Source organism: Arachis ipaensis, chromosome B7 (genome assembly GCF_059453495.1).
Source record: "Arachis ipaensis isolate K30076 ecotype BB chromosome B7, ASM5945349v1, whole genome shotgun sequence".
NCBI classification, from domain to species: Eukaryota; Viridiplantae; Streptophyta; class Magnoliopsida; order Fabales; family Fabaceae; genus Arachis; species Arachis ipaensis.
In genome coordinates this window covers 134706042-134719666 of record NC_142442.1, presented here as the reverse complement: position 1 = coordinate 134719666, position 13625 = coordinate 134706042, and positions in this window count along the sequence as shown.

The following is a 13625-nucleotide window of genomic DNA, read 5'->3' as shown; positions in this document are numbered from 1 at the left end:
AATGGGCTAAACCCATCGGGTCATCCCGTTTACCCGTTCAAATAGGCGGGCTTTGCCTCTAAAATTAAGCCCGTTTAAATTTCGGGTTAAACGGGCTGAGCCCGATTAACCCGAAAAAAATGACGGGTTAAACGGGTGGCCCGTTTAATTTTTTTTTACATTTTTTTAAAAAAATAGCACTTTTAACTAATATTTCTCCCTATCCGACCCGAAATTTGACCCAACAACTAAAAAAAATTTATTTTTTAATAGTTTTTGACCTAAAAGTGGTATTTTTGTCAAAATATTTTTCAAAAAATAAAATAAAATGATAAATGGGCTGGCCCGTTTAACCCATCGAGCTGACCATAAACAGTTCGGGCTAGAAAATTTTGGCCCGTGAATAAAGCGGACTTAAACGGGCTAGCCCGTTTGACAGCCCGGCCGAATCTAAAAAACCTCCATTTCCTTTAGTTTCCCAAAATCACATCTCAAAGAGGATCTAACTCTTTCTTTCCGGCTTAGCCGGTTTTTGCAACAACAGTTGCGTTATTCTATGCAAGAAGAATACTTAGAAAGAATAAAGAAGTTTGGATCCGAAAAAGCTTCGCGTTCTTTCTATTTCATCCCATTTTTTTCGGGATAGGCACCATTTGAGGTAGTCCCAACTTCTTCCGCTGTGAAATTTTATTCACCTAGGAGAACGCTTGAAAACACGATTAGGATAGACGGAGGTATCTTTGTAACAAACAGGTTCTACCACCTGGCCTTCCCAATCAAATCTCTAAGCTATCTAAGGGCTTTCACTTTCAAGAGAGAGAAGGAACCCGAGGATATCTAACCTGACTTCCTGAGCTCAGTTGATTGTTGAAGCAGTAGCTCTGGGGTATTCTTTCGTCCAAGGAAAGATGAAGGAAGCAGGCAAATAGCTTCTAAGTTCTTATAGCTCTTTCATCCTCCAACCCAATTTCCTCCACCACTGTATTCTCATCCAGTGACAGATCCAGAAAATTTTAATAGTGGGGGCAATATATATAATAATTTTTATAATAAAAATATTATGTGCACATAAAAATTAATTATCAAATTATTCATTAATCATTATGTGTTTGTATATAAATATATGTATTGTTTAATTTATTTTTAATGTATATTTTTTATTTCAATATATATATACAGGTGGTTATTTTCTATGTACATATAACATGGTTAGTTTTTAAAATATCTAATTTATAAATTAAAATACTAAAATAGTAATTTAAATAATAACATATAATTTAGAATTTTATTATTTAGGTTTCATATTTTAAAAAAATTAAGTAATCTTTTTCTTAACAATACAATCGAAATATCTCTTTTTATATAGGATAATGCTACATATTCATGTTCTTGTGTTAACCAAGTCCGCCTAAGTTATTCTAAGATAACAAAAATCAGTTATCACTAACATTATTTCAAGTATTATTGTTTAACTTGGTTATACTTAGTTCATAAAAAGACTTGGATGTGTAGTATTATTCTTACATATATATATAAGTAAATACTTATTTAGAAATTTACTTCTCATATAATTATAAGCTAATTCTTATTGATATTCATAGTTGAAAAAGTTCTTTCAATTAATGCAATTGTTATAGAAAAAAATTAAAACTAATATAAAAAAAATATAAAGAATACTCTTTTGAGTCGATTTCTAAGAAAAAACACAAATTTCATTTAAATTGAGAATTGATCATTCTAATGACATCTAATATGAAATTTTTAAATTGACTATGAAGTACCAAAAATTGAATAAAAAATTATTGTGGGGTCAAATTCAATAATTTAGTGGGGGCAAATAAATATTATTATCATATACTACTAAAAAAATTTTCAAATTGTAGTGAGGGTGATTGCTCCCACAATTATATACATACATCCGTCCCTATTCTCATCCTCTAAATTTGAATCCTGTACTGTATCACCCTTCTTCAGACATATGCCAACATGCTGCTTATCATTCCCTTCTAAACTAGCGTAAATCTCATTAGCTACATTTGGTGGAATGTTTTTTTCGGCTATGCTGTTCGAACAATTTTTTGCACTTTTGCTAATCTCTTTTTCGGCTAATCAGAAAACTAAATTGAAAATCTATATCATAAAAAAAATTATTACATTTAAAACCCAATATTGCAGAGAATAGATAAAAATTGACAATTTTATCCAATATTTTATCATCATCAAGCACTAAGCATAAGCAAGGTTAAACGAATAGGCATGAGGTATGTTGATTTTTTTTTTTTTGAAACAAAGAAAGCTCAACACATTGTAGTGGAGCAGCAAGAAAAAATAAAATAAAACAAAAAAAAATCCAAATGGAGGGACCCCGGTCATCTCCAGCATAGCCATCAACAACCAAAAGGATCAATACCAGACCACTCCTTGTAGCTCAAAAATGCCCGTCCCTGTATGTCCTCAACACTTGCTTCTCTTCTGTTGAAGATTCTGTCATTTCTCTCCATCTAGATGTTCTAAATCACTGCAAAAAAACCAACCAATAACAATCGCTCCTCTTTCTTTCTTTTATGTATGCCAAGCCAACTCTCATACGGTCCTTTCATTGTTCCTGGGACCACCCACGGTCTATCTAATCGTATGAGCCAAGCGCACCACACCCTGCTAATCAGAACGAACTAGCCAAAAAGCTCAATTCTCGAAGGTACCAACCCTCCCCAAATTGATCTAGTGAAACTGTAGCTTGTAATCTCTTCCAAGATAGTCTCCGATTACAACACCTGCAGGAATGAGTTAGTAGAAAAAATACCTTTATTATCATATTTCCACACAATATTATCCTCTCTAGCAGTTGATAGTTTCACTTGCCTTAACCTCTCATGAAGTTGATGAACCAATTCCAACTCCCATTGGAACAACTCTCTCCTCCAATGAAAATTCCAAATCCACTCTATCCCATCCCAGAATCCACAGTTCCTAATCACTGATCCTTGTTGGTTTGAAATAGAGAAGAGCCTTGGAAAGCTGGCTTTCAAAGGACCACCTTGCACCTAATTATCTTCCCAAAACTGCGTCCTTCTTCCATTCCCTACTTCCATCGCCAGGCCACTAATAAGTTTTTCTTTTACCTGTTGTTCTGCTTTATTCAACTGACATATGTCTTTCCATGGCCCCCCCCTCACAGGGAGAGTCTGACTAGATAGCATAACATTAGGAATCAGATTATTACACGAACACACAACTTTCTTCCACAGCGGGCACTCCTCCTTTGAGAAACGCCACCACCATTTGAATAACAGCGCTGTGTTTCTTAGTACTGCATCTCCCACCCCCAATCCTCCAACCTTTTTTGGAGCCTGAACCACTTCCCACTTCACTAGGGGCATACCACAGGTGCCATCCTCCTTGCACCACAAAAAACTTCTCTGAAGTGCAATTAGCTTGTTAGTAACCGCCTTCGGCATCTTGTACAGGCTAAGGTAATAAATCGGTAAGCTATTCAAGACCGATTTGATGAGAACAAGCTTACCTGATTTGTTTAAAACCTTTGCTTTTCACAAGCTGAGCTTCTCTTCCACCTTGTCTATGATCGACTTTTACGTCTTCACCAATCGAGGATTCGCTCCTAGAGAGATACCGAGGTATCTAATAGGTAGTGCCGCTTTTTTACACCCCAGAAGACCACACACCTGCTCCACCCACTCCTGCTTACAATTGACTGGGATCAAATTTGACTTATCAAAATTGATGCTCAGCCTAGACATCAACTCAAAGCAGCGCAATAGCCTCTTGTAGTTCGTAATTGTTTCTGTCTCTGAAGGGCAAAACAAGATAGTATCATCTGCGAACTAGAGATGAGACAATTCAATATGATCTCTCCCGACCAACAACGGAGCAATGCACTCATTTCTTACAGCTTCCCCCACCATTCTATGCAATACATCAACCACGAGTACAAACAGCAGAGGAGAGAGTGGATCCCCTTGTCTTAATCCCCTCTCCATTTTAAACGCCTTGGTAGGTGAGCCATTCACCAGGACCGACATAGAGGTCGTACTGACACACTCTTTCACCCAATTTCTCCACCTTTGACCGAAACCCATATTCTGAAGCACAATGTCCACAAAGCTCCATCTAACTCTATCGTTGGATTTCTGAAAGTCTAGCTTTATGATTGCCGCCTTCTTTCTCCTGGATTTAAGTCATTGAACTGTCTCACAGGCAATGAGGGCGCCGTCATGTATCTTCCTACCCTTAATAAAAGCACTCTGTGTCTCGCCTACCAACTCTGGCATGATTGTTCTCATTCTCCTCACTAAGACCTTGGAGATCACCTTATACACACATCCCACCATACTAATCGGTCTGAAGTCCTTGATCTCTTTAGCACCCACAAACTTTGGAGCTAACGTCACCCATGTGACATTTGCATCGTTTGGTAACTTAGCCCGTTGGAAGAAATCCATTACCACTGCAGTGAATTCCTGGCCAATATCCTCCCAGCACCGTTTGATAAAGTTCAGATTGTATCCATCACTACCCGGGACTTTAGAGGATTCACAGTCCCACACTGCCTCCCTAATTTCCTCCACAGACGACATCATCTCCAAAGCTACAGCCTCTGCTTCATCAATCTGTCTTACCAACCCATCCCGAAAGCCAATCCTCGGAAGAGATTCCTGCCGATACAGTTCCTTATAAATCCCTCTAATTGCAACCTTTATTCTTGTTTGATTCCGCACTAGCCGTCCATGAATCATCAGAGTATCAATTCTATTGTTCCGTCTTCTAGCCGAGGCAATGTTATGGAAATATCTAATATTCTTATCCATGTACTTACTATGCTGAGACCTGGACATATGCTTCCAGTGTAGCTCCTTCCTAACATACCACTTCTGGCAATAGCTCACCAACGCCTTCCTTCTAGCCTCTGTCGTACCATCATAGATTCTCTCACTAACCATATCATCCAGTTTCTTAATCTCCTCCTCCAACGTCTTCAGTCTCTTATCCATGTCCCCGAAATTTTTCTTGTGCCATAGTCGTAGAGGACCCGTCAAAGCCTTCAACTTACTAGTGAACTGAGCATCTCCCAAATTTCTTCATTCACTTGTAACCATGCTCAGGAAACCCTCATGCGTAAACCAGAAATCCAGACTTCTGAAAGGTCGGGGTCCAGCATCAATTCTCTTATCCTCCACAATCAACGGACAGTGGTCAGACAACCCTCTAGGCCCACCTTTTAGTCGAACATCAGGCAATTCCTCAACCCACTCGATATTAACCAAGACCCTATCAATCCGACTGTAAGACCGACCCCTGAACCAAGTGAACTTCCTATCATTCAGTTGCAAGTCCACCAACTGCATATCATGTACCCAATCTCTAAACTCTTCTGCTGACATCAGTAAACTACTTGCTCCTTTGCGCTCTTCGATATGTAGAATCTCATTGAAATCCCCGAAGAAGCAGAAAGGCACCTGACACAGACCTGCAACATAACTCAACTCCTCCCATACAACCTGTTTCGCGTCCCTCTCATGCGCCCCATACACCAAACAAAAAGCACAATTAAAATTGTTCTTCATCATCACTCCCTCAACGCACAACCATCTCTCCCCTTTATAACAGTTGTTGGCTTTGAACACCTCCTCATCCCACATTAGCAACAAACCCCCCCGAGGCCCCTACCGACTCCACATACTCCCATCCCACAGAACTATAACCCTAGATTCTTGCAACATCAAATTTAGTAAAAACCTGCCTCTTAGTTTCAATCAAACCTAACATGTTTAGCTTATAACAGTTCTTCAGGAATTTTATCATACTCAATTTGCCATCTCCCCTCAACCCCCGAATATTTCAACAGCTAAAAATCATTTAACAACATTTTTACTCACCTTATTGAGATTCTTTGGCCGACTTTTTCGTGCCTTTTCTTTTTGTTTTGCCATCTTTCTCTTCACCGCCAATTCTTTATTCTGCTCTTGTAAGATCGCCATAATATCCACCTCTTCATCATATAAAACAGCACCCGATTCTACTGCCATAGCCCATGTTTCCTCATTTTCTTTCATCTGATCTTGTACCATAATTTTGCCTTCCACTATCCCCTGCCTAGTCTCTGTCACTGCCTCGTATTCCACGTTAGCCACCACACTTGTCACTCCATTAACCATATCTTGCCCCTCTGTCTTCCTTGCAACCGGTTCCTCAAACTCCTGAATCGGGTTCGAAGAATGGTTGGCATAAGAGAGATAGGCCTCACCATCTTCGGCTGGTTCCCTCCGCTCGACTGTCCTCTCCTCGAAACGCACCACCGCCTGGCCTCCTTTGCCGGCGTTACCACTCCCTGGGCTGCAGCTACCCGCTCGGTCATGGAGTCACGGGCATCAGCCGTCCAACGTTTCGGTTTGCGTGCCGCATCCCTTCCCAAAGCATCAGCGTCTAAGTCGCACGTTCCTGGGCATCTTCGCATGGCAAGAGACAACGGCCTCGTCACCTGCAGCGTGCCCTCCCCATCATTAGTGTTGACTCGCTCTCCTGCTACCCGACCCGGTTCTGCGCCCAACCCAGCCAGCCTCATTCCCTTGGACACTCCATCAGACTCAGAGCCCATTAACCTATCCTTAGTAGCCCAAACTTCATTCACCCAAATCCCCTTTTGCTTCAGCCCCCTTGCTTGCTCCTTTGTACTTGGGCCACTTAATACCAAGCCCAAACCCCCATCAGCCTTGACGTCCTGCGTTAGATCCTTATAAGTGAGGCCCAAACCCTTCACTCCACCGACCCTTCCAGCCTCGTGCAGGAACCCTCCATCACGCAACTGAATTTCCTGCGTAACCGTTCTCTCCGAACCTTCCTCCCCATTCAATTCATATCCTGCATAAACCTCCTTTCCATTACACTCCGTACAGCTGTCCAAATCAATTACCATAACAGCTTGATTCAAATTATGATATTTGAAATTTAAATCATTAATAAGCACATCATCAATTACCCTTCTATCCTCCTCCCCGTCGATGAACTTATCATTGAAAATCTGCATGTCTGCAGCCGGATCCCACGGCACTCCGTCCTGCGTATGGCTACTGCCGCCAGCACCAGAGTTCTTGCTCACAGACTACTCAACTTGGTCCCGTACCGTACTCTCTGCACCACAAGCCTCATACCCCACTTCTTTAACATAAACCTCAAAACCACTATCACCGATTGAAATGTGGATCCAATCTCTTATGATGTCAAAAGTTCTCGTGTCAATTTGAATCCATCCAGCTCTAAAGGACGATTCTGCTCCTGTGCTTATATCACAATTAATCACATCACCCCAGATGCCTCCTATGGTTTTAAACTTTTCTGATGACCATACATGTAAAGGCACCCCATAGCATTCCAACCAAGCTCTTCTGGTCTCACTCCGTTCCGACTCCTCCCATCTCCAAACTTTATGAACAAATTGTAGTAGCCTACCCAACTTGAAAGTAAACGTCTCGTCTGCGTGTTCCACAGACTCAAACGGGATTAAAACCTTACAAGCACCTAGCTCGCTTACGTCCACCACATGAGGCACATTTTTACAAATCACCCTTCTCAACGACTGAAGGTCAAAAGGTTTTAAAGTGCTTCCTACTAAACTCCGCACTAACCAATCCATATTTTCTGTCGCTAGCGACACTTCAACCTTTTTCATCTGCCCATTCACATGTTGGTCAGTGGCTTGCTTACCGTCCTTCTTCACCTCCACCTGTTGTGTCAGCGTCACCTCTTTTCCATTGCCACATTCCGTAGGCCCCCCCTCATGTTGGAGTCTTTGCTCCACCTGCACCCGCAGTTCCCTCTCCTGATATTGCGTGCGAAACCTAGCTGCACCTACAGATACGATCTTCCCTCATAGGCTCATATTATTCATCTCCGTAATCGCCTTTAACGCGCCGCCTTTCGTGGTGTATCGTACAAAAGCAAAGAGATAAATCGCGCCTAGCTTACGTTTACGTGCCAGATATATGTCGTTAATATGTCCCGTCCAACAGAACAAATGATACAGTTCCTTTTTTGAAATATCTTCTGGTAAATTATCTACAAACACAGAAACAGATTCTTGTTCCAGGCGATGGTACTCTTCTCTATTCCAAACCCGAGATCCTTTGTGCGTGACTCGAAAAACCGAACCCCACCCCTCACAGTATTGATTTAGTTTGTAAAAATAGGGGAGAATTTAAAGAGAATTTAATATATCTGTAACACCTAGTTCAAGTAAGCACTTTTGCCTCTACATCAATTCTTTGGTTAATTACCAAAATTTTTTTACTAACAATTTTATCAGTCACATATTAATTATTTATATCACATTAAGATAAATTTTGAGTCTTATTTAATTACCTAATAATATTACAAATGATACACATCAGTTAAAAGTTATTTATGGTGTTGTTAAAACTAACATCTTAACTGAAAGTAATACAATCAATGAGAAAAAATATATTTATGTATAGTACTGAACACAACATCGAAGCATACCTCACCACAAGACTAGAATGTAGGAAACAAGACAGCTATCAAGTAGTATTTGGTGGAGAGACAAAGACGGAAAGACTGAGACGGAGAGACAATGACTAAGAGACAGAGATTAAAATAAATTTCAGTATTCTGTTTGGTACAAAATGGGAGACAAAAATTGAAATAAGAATAAAATTCTAATTTAATTTGCACAAAGGATAAAATTAGAATTAATTAATTGAAATGAGAGTATTTTAAGTATAAAATGTTATTAAAGTTTCAGTCTCCATCTCTAAAAATTTTAGTCCTTTGTGTCCCTACTTTTTGAAGGTACTAAAATACTAAAATTTTAGAGACAGAGACAGAAATTTTAGTACCAGTTTCTGAACTAACAAACATAATGCTGAATCACAATCTCTCAGTCTCTGTCTCAATACTTCAAAACAAACGCTACCTTAATGATTCCTCCTCTAGCATTTGATACATCAGGTTTCACTATGAATACTTGAATAGTCAAATCTCACGTCTGAATGCAACTTGATGCGTAATGCATCTTGCATTGCTCCGTACTTATACATTAATCACAAAATAATAAAACTTAGTAGGAATAATGTGGTGCCAAGAATAGCAGAATAGTACCTATCCTTTCAAAACGTGTTTAGGTAGTTTCAGACTTTCAGTAAACATCTCTACTATATACCCTTAATTAAGTATATAAGAATTATCATAACGATAAGAAATAATAATCTATGGTTTCAAACCATTCAAATTTAATGTTAGATGACTTAAATTTTCATCAATAGTGGATTGATTTTCATGTTGTTACTTTTTTTTTCTGGAAATATGATTTAACAGTTGGCATAATACTATTTTTATATCTATAAATAGTCCTTAACTCTAGTTTGGATATACTAAATAGCAAAAAGATATAAATATAGAGAAATAATACATAACTTTTATGTAAGAATAATCTTGACACAAAAAATGTGAGAATAATCTTAGACTATTAAAATATTTATTTTTAATTATTATTTTTACTTGATACATTGATTCATATCCGCAATAGTAATAATATTGTCACGGCCCAAAATGAGCCATGATCGGCGCTCAGGAAAATAATCTCCAAGCAAGCCTAACCGACTCAAATATAAGTTGAATAAGAAAATTACAAATATTTTAAATAAATTTACAATGTCTAAAATGAATAATTACATATTTTTAACAAAAAATAAAATAAAATAGATATGAGTGGATCCTGCCTGTGACATATGGAGCAAATAACATCTAAAAACTCAACAACGAATAGGTACCTATTGCAGATCATTACTCTTGAATAGAAAGGCTCACATAATCAAATATTTATTCCTGAAAAATATTTTTAGAAAAACGGAGTAAGTTTTGCAACTCAGTGACTAGACAGTACATCTATAATTCACATGAGACCATATAAACATAATTTTAGTTAGAAGATAATAATTTATATAAATAAGTGAATCAATAAGGGAGTTCTCATACAGAAATCAAATCAAAAGTCCACACTTGGGCGGCTCCACCTCTATGGGTAGCCTTTCCTCTTGTGTGTCCTAACAGAATATCAGATCTAACGTGTAGCCTACATGTAACATCCTACCACACTAAGCTTTACGCTTAAGTCGTAAAACAGAGGTGGTGTGATATTACGACCTCTAAAATAAAATGAGTTTATATAATAACAGAAGAATTATAATATGCTAGGAGCCTTGAAGAATAGAGGAAATAAAAATTGCGAAATAAAAGCGCAACGCTCAAGGAACGAGTTAACTTGCGTACTAAGAAAACCTTAACTTATTAAACATAAGATAATAGAAGTAGGAATAGAGTGCCAAAGATACAAAATAACAAGCTCCTAACTCAGCCCGCGAAGTCAAGACTGGCTGGAGAATATTTACGCATATATACATACATATCCAAAACCCAAAAGTTCATATACACAGTCCTGCCTCTCCATAAACCTCTAAGAGAATAAAAAAGAACAAGTTATGCGGAGAGAAAACTAAGTACACATATATACATCACTGTACAACAAAATTATCCAGTAACCACTCCGCTTCAAGAGTCTAGACGCCTAACAAGATGCCTCTCGACCTGCATCTGAAAAACAACAACATAGTATGGAATGAGAACCGGAGGTTCTCAGTATAGTAAATGTGCCACACACATAATATATAAGGTCCTGGGAATGCTAGAGGCAATCCTAGAACGCCGACACTCAGATTGTAGAGCTTAAAGTATTAAATAGAAGCCATAAGAGGTGGTTTTCTAAGAATATTTAAACCTAACTTAACTTAACCTTAAAATCTAAGTCTCATACTGCCATTCCTCCATACCTCTAACTCCATCATGCATTTTCTCAGACAAACAAACAGATAAATGCAAGCACAAGAAGGTTACAATTACTGCAGGTAACAAATACACATTTAACATGGCAAGAACATATAGGCACACCCAATTAAAGCACAAGCAAGTAATTCAAGTATTATGCATATGATGCATGCCTGCTGATGAGGCTCATCTGTCGGTTATCCAGCCAATCCGACAAGTCTGAATTGTACTTAGACTGTCCCCCGAAGTGCAGCCCCAAGAGTCTATGCATAGCTTTATCTCAAATAATCAATTTTGCTCAATGGGAGTAACGACATTCCCGGAAATTTATATAGTGCCCGGTCACACTTACGTCATAGGGTCAACAGAGTATCGAGTTTTCAACCTGGTACACGTGGTGGCAAGCCACGACACTTAATCCAAGGGATCTCGTATCTCAGATCATTCAAATTCATAAGCCATATAAATAATTCAATTATAATTCATCAACATCCACATCATTCTCAATCGCATCTCATTCATCATCATACATCAATCATATTCAATTCTTATCCTTCATTATCACACCTCTCATTCCGTCCATCAATAGTTCCAATTCAAAACATAATTCATTCTTTTCTAAATGAATCAAACTTAAAACATACTCATTTTTTTTATAACTCAAAATCAAACCATATAACCTTTGAATCTAAATCTTTTTAAATAATTATATAAATAAAATCTCTAATTTTTATAAAATTTCGGCAACATCTCCTCTAAAACTCAGACTTTGCCACCATTTTCGGGTCCAAACCTGCATTCTTTTCAATTCAACATATCCTTCCTCATCATCATAACAATCACCACAATAAATCTACCTCAAATCAACAATTATACTCATACAATATTCAAATCCAACAACCAAAATTCAACTAAGAATCATAGTTCACAAATCCTAGGCTTTTAACATAAAATACCTCATTTTTCATTTGAAATTTCCATTCCAATTATTTTCAAATCTATTATCACCAACCCAAATTGCCAACAATAATCCTCAACAAGCTCCATATCTTTTCATCAATCATCATTCAACCAAACCAAAATATAACCATATAATCAACAATTCAATCACATATCCTTTCAAAGATCCAACTAGCAACCAATATCATCTTACAAACAAATCACCAAACCAAACCAAGCATATTCATCAACCCATTACTAAACATTAAATATACACCTGCATTCCAACTTATCTTATGGTCATCTAACCTAAGTTTTCACAGAACATTATATATGAAATGCAAGAAACCTAAACCATACCTTAGCCGATTCCCAAGTATTATTCCAAGACAATTTTTCTAAAGAACACAGCCCTCAAAACCTCAACTAATCAGCTTCCTCCAAGTTCCAGTATTCACAATTTCAAGCTCCAATTATTTATTCACAACCTAATACACATTTATAACACATATATATCCAATTTAATACTCAAAGCTCAAATTCAATGAAATTAAAATAGAATTATTGTAAGATCCAAGACTTTTAAAAAGTCCTATTTTGAACTAATATCAAATCATATATTCATTTACAGTTTTATTTTCAGGAAATCAGTTTATTGAAAATAATTTGAGGCAATTTTAATTAATTGGATTTGAAATAAATTAAGGTTTTCATCCAAACTCTATAATTATGGATTATTTTTCTATTTACAACTTAAAGTTCTAGAAATCCAAAAATAATGAGTTTGGGCTATTTAAATTAAGATTTTATCTAATTTTATAATTATTGAGTTATTTTATATATTTAAATTGTAAAGTTGGTAGTTGTGAAATAATAAGGATTTTTATATGATTTGGACTAAATAATTAATATTTTAAAATATTGATACTACTGTTTTGGAAAAATAAAGGATTTAATTATATTATTTCTAATTATTTGATTTGGACATTTTATTGAAAATAAATTGTAAAATTGATGAGCAAATAGTATTTCCTACATATAGATAGTGTTGGATTTAATTGGGGTTTCAATTACTATATTATCCCTACTTGTGTTTGAAATTACCTAAACTACCCCTAGCTTAACACTAACCCTAAGTTTCAAAAAATGAAACCCTAATCCTACACCCATCAGCCGCCACCTTTCTTCTTTCCTCAGCAACTTGCAACACAACTGTTGCTGCCCCCTCTCCACCCTAAACACTCACAGCCCAGCTACCAACAAAAAGAAAGAAAGGAAGAAGGGAAGGGAGGGGGGAAATCAGAAACACAACACACACCCACGAAGCATTGTTGGCCAAAGGAGAAGAAGAGAAGAGGGGGGAGGAGGCTGCGCCGGTGTGTCAGGCTACACCACCGCCGTTGCGTCGCGTCGCTGTCGCACCATCGCTGAGGAGACCGCGCAGGGAGGAGAGGCGCATGAAAGAGAGAGAGCGGATCAGAGGCTGAGCGCGGGACCTTCGCCGTTCTTCTTGTCGCCGATCAGCTCGTCGCCGCCGCTGTTGTGGGTGCGACGTCGTCATCCTCACCATAGAGCCCATGTCAACGTCATCCATGGAGGGCCAGAGAGAGAATCTCAAATAGGAGAGAGAGAGAGAGAGAGAGAGAGAGAGAGAGAGAGAGAGAGAGAGAGAGAGAGATCAACGGAAGGGGATTCCTGCTCTGCGGCCATGCCTCCGCCGTCGCGGGTCCTCTACTGCCCTTTCACCACCGTTGATGCCCTTCCTCCGCCATCAGCACCGCCGAAGCTCCGGCCATCACCGTTGTTGAGGAAGCTCATCGGAGTTGCTGGAGGCTGCCGCCGCTCTGTCTGGTTTG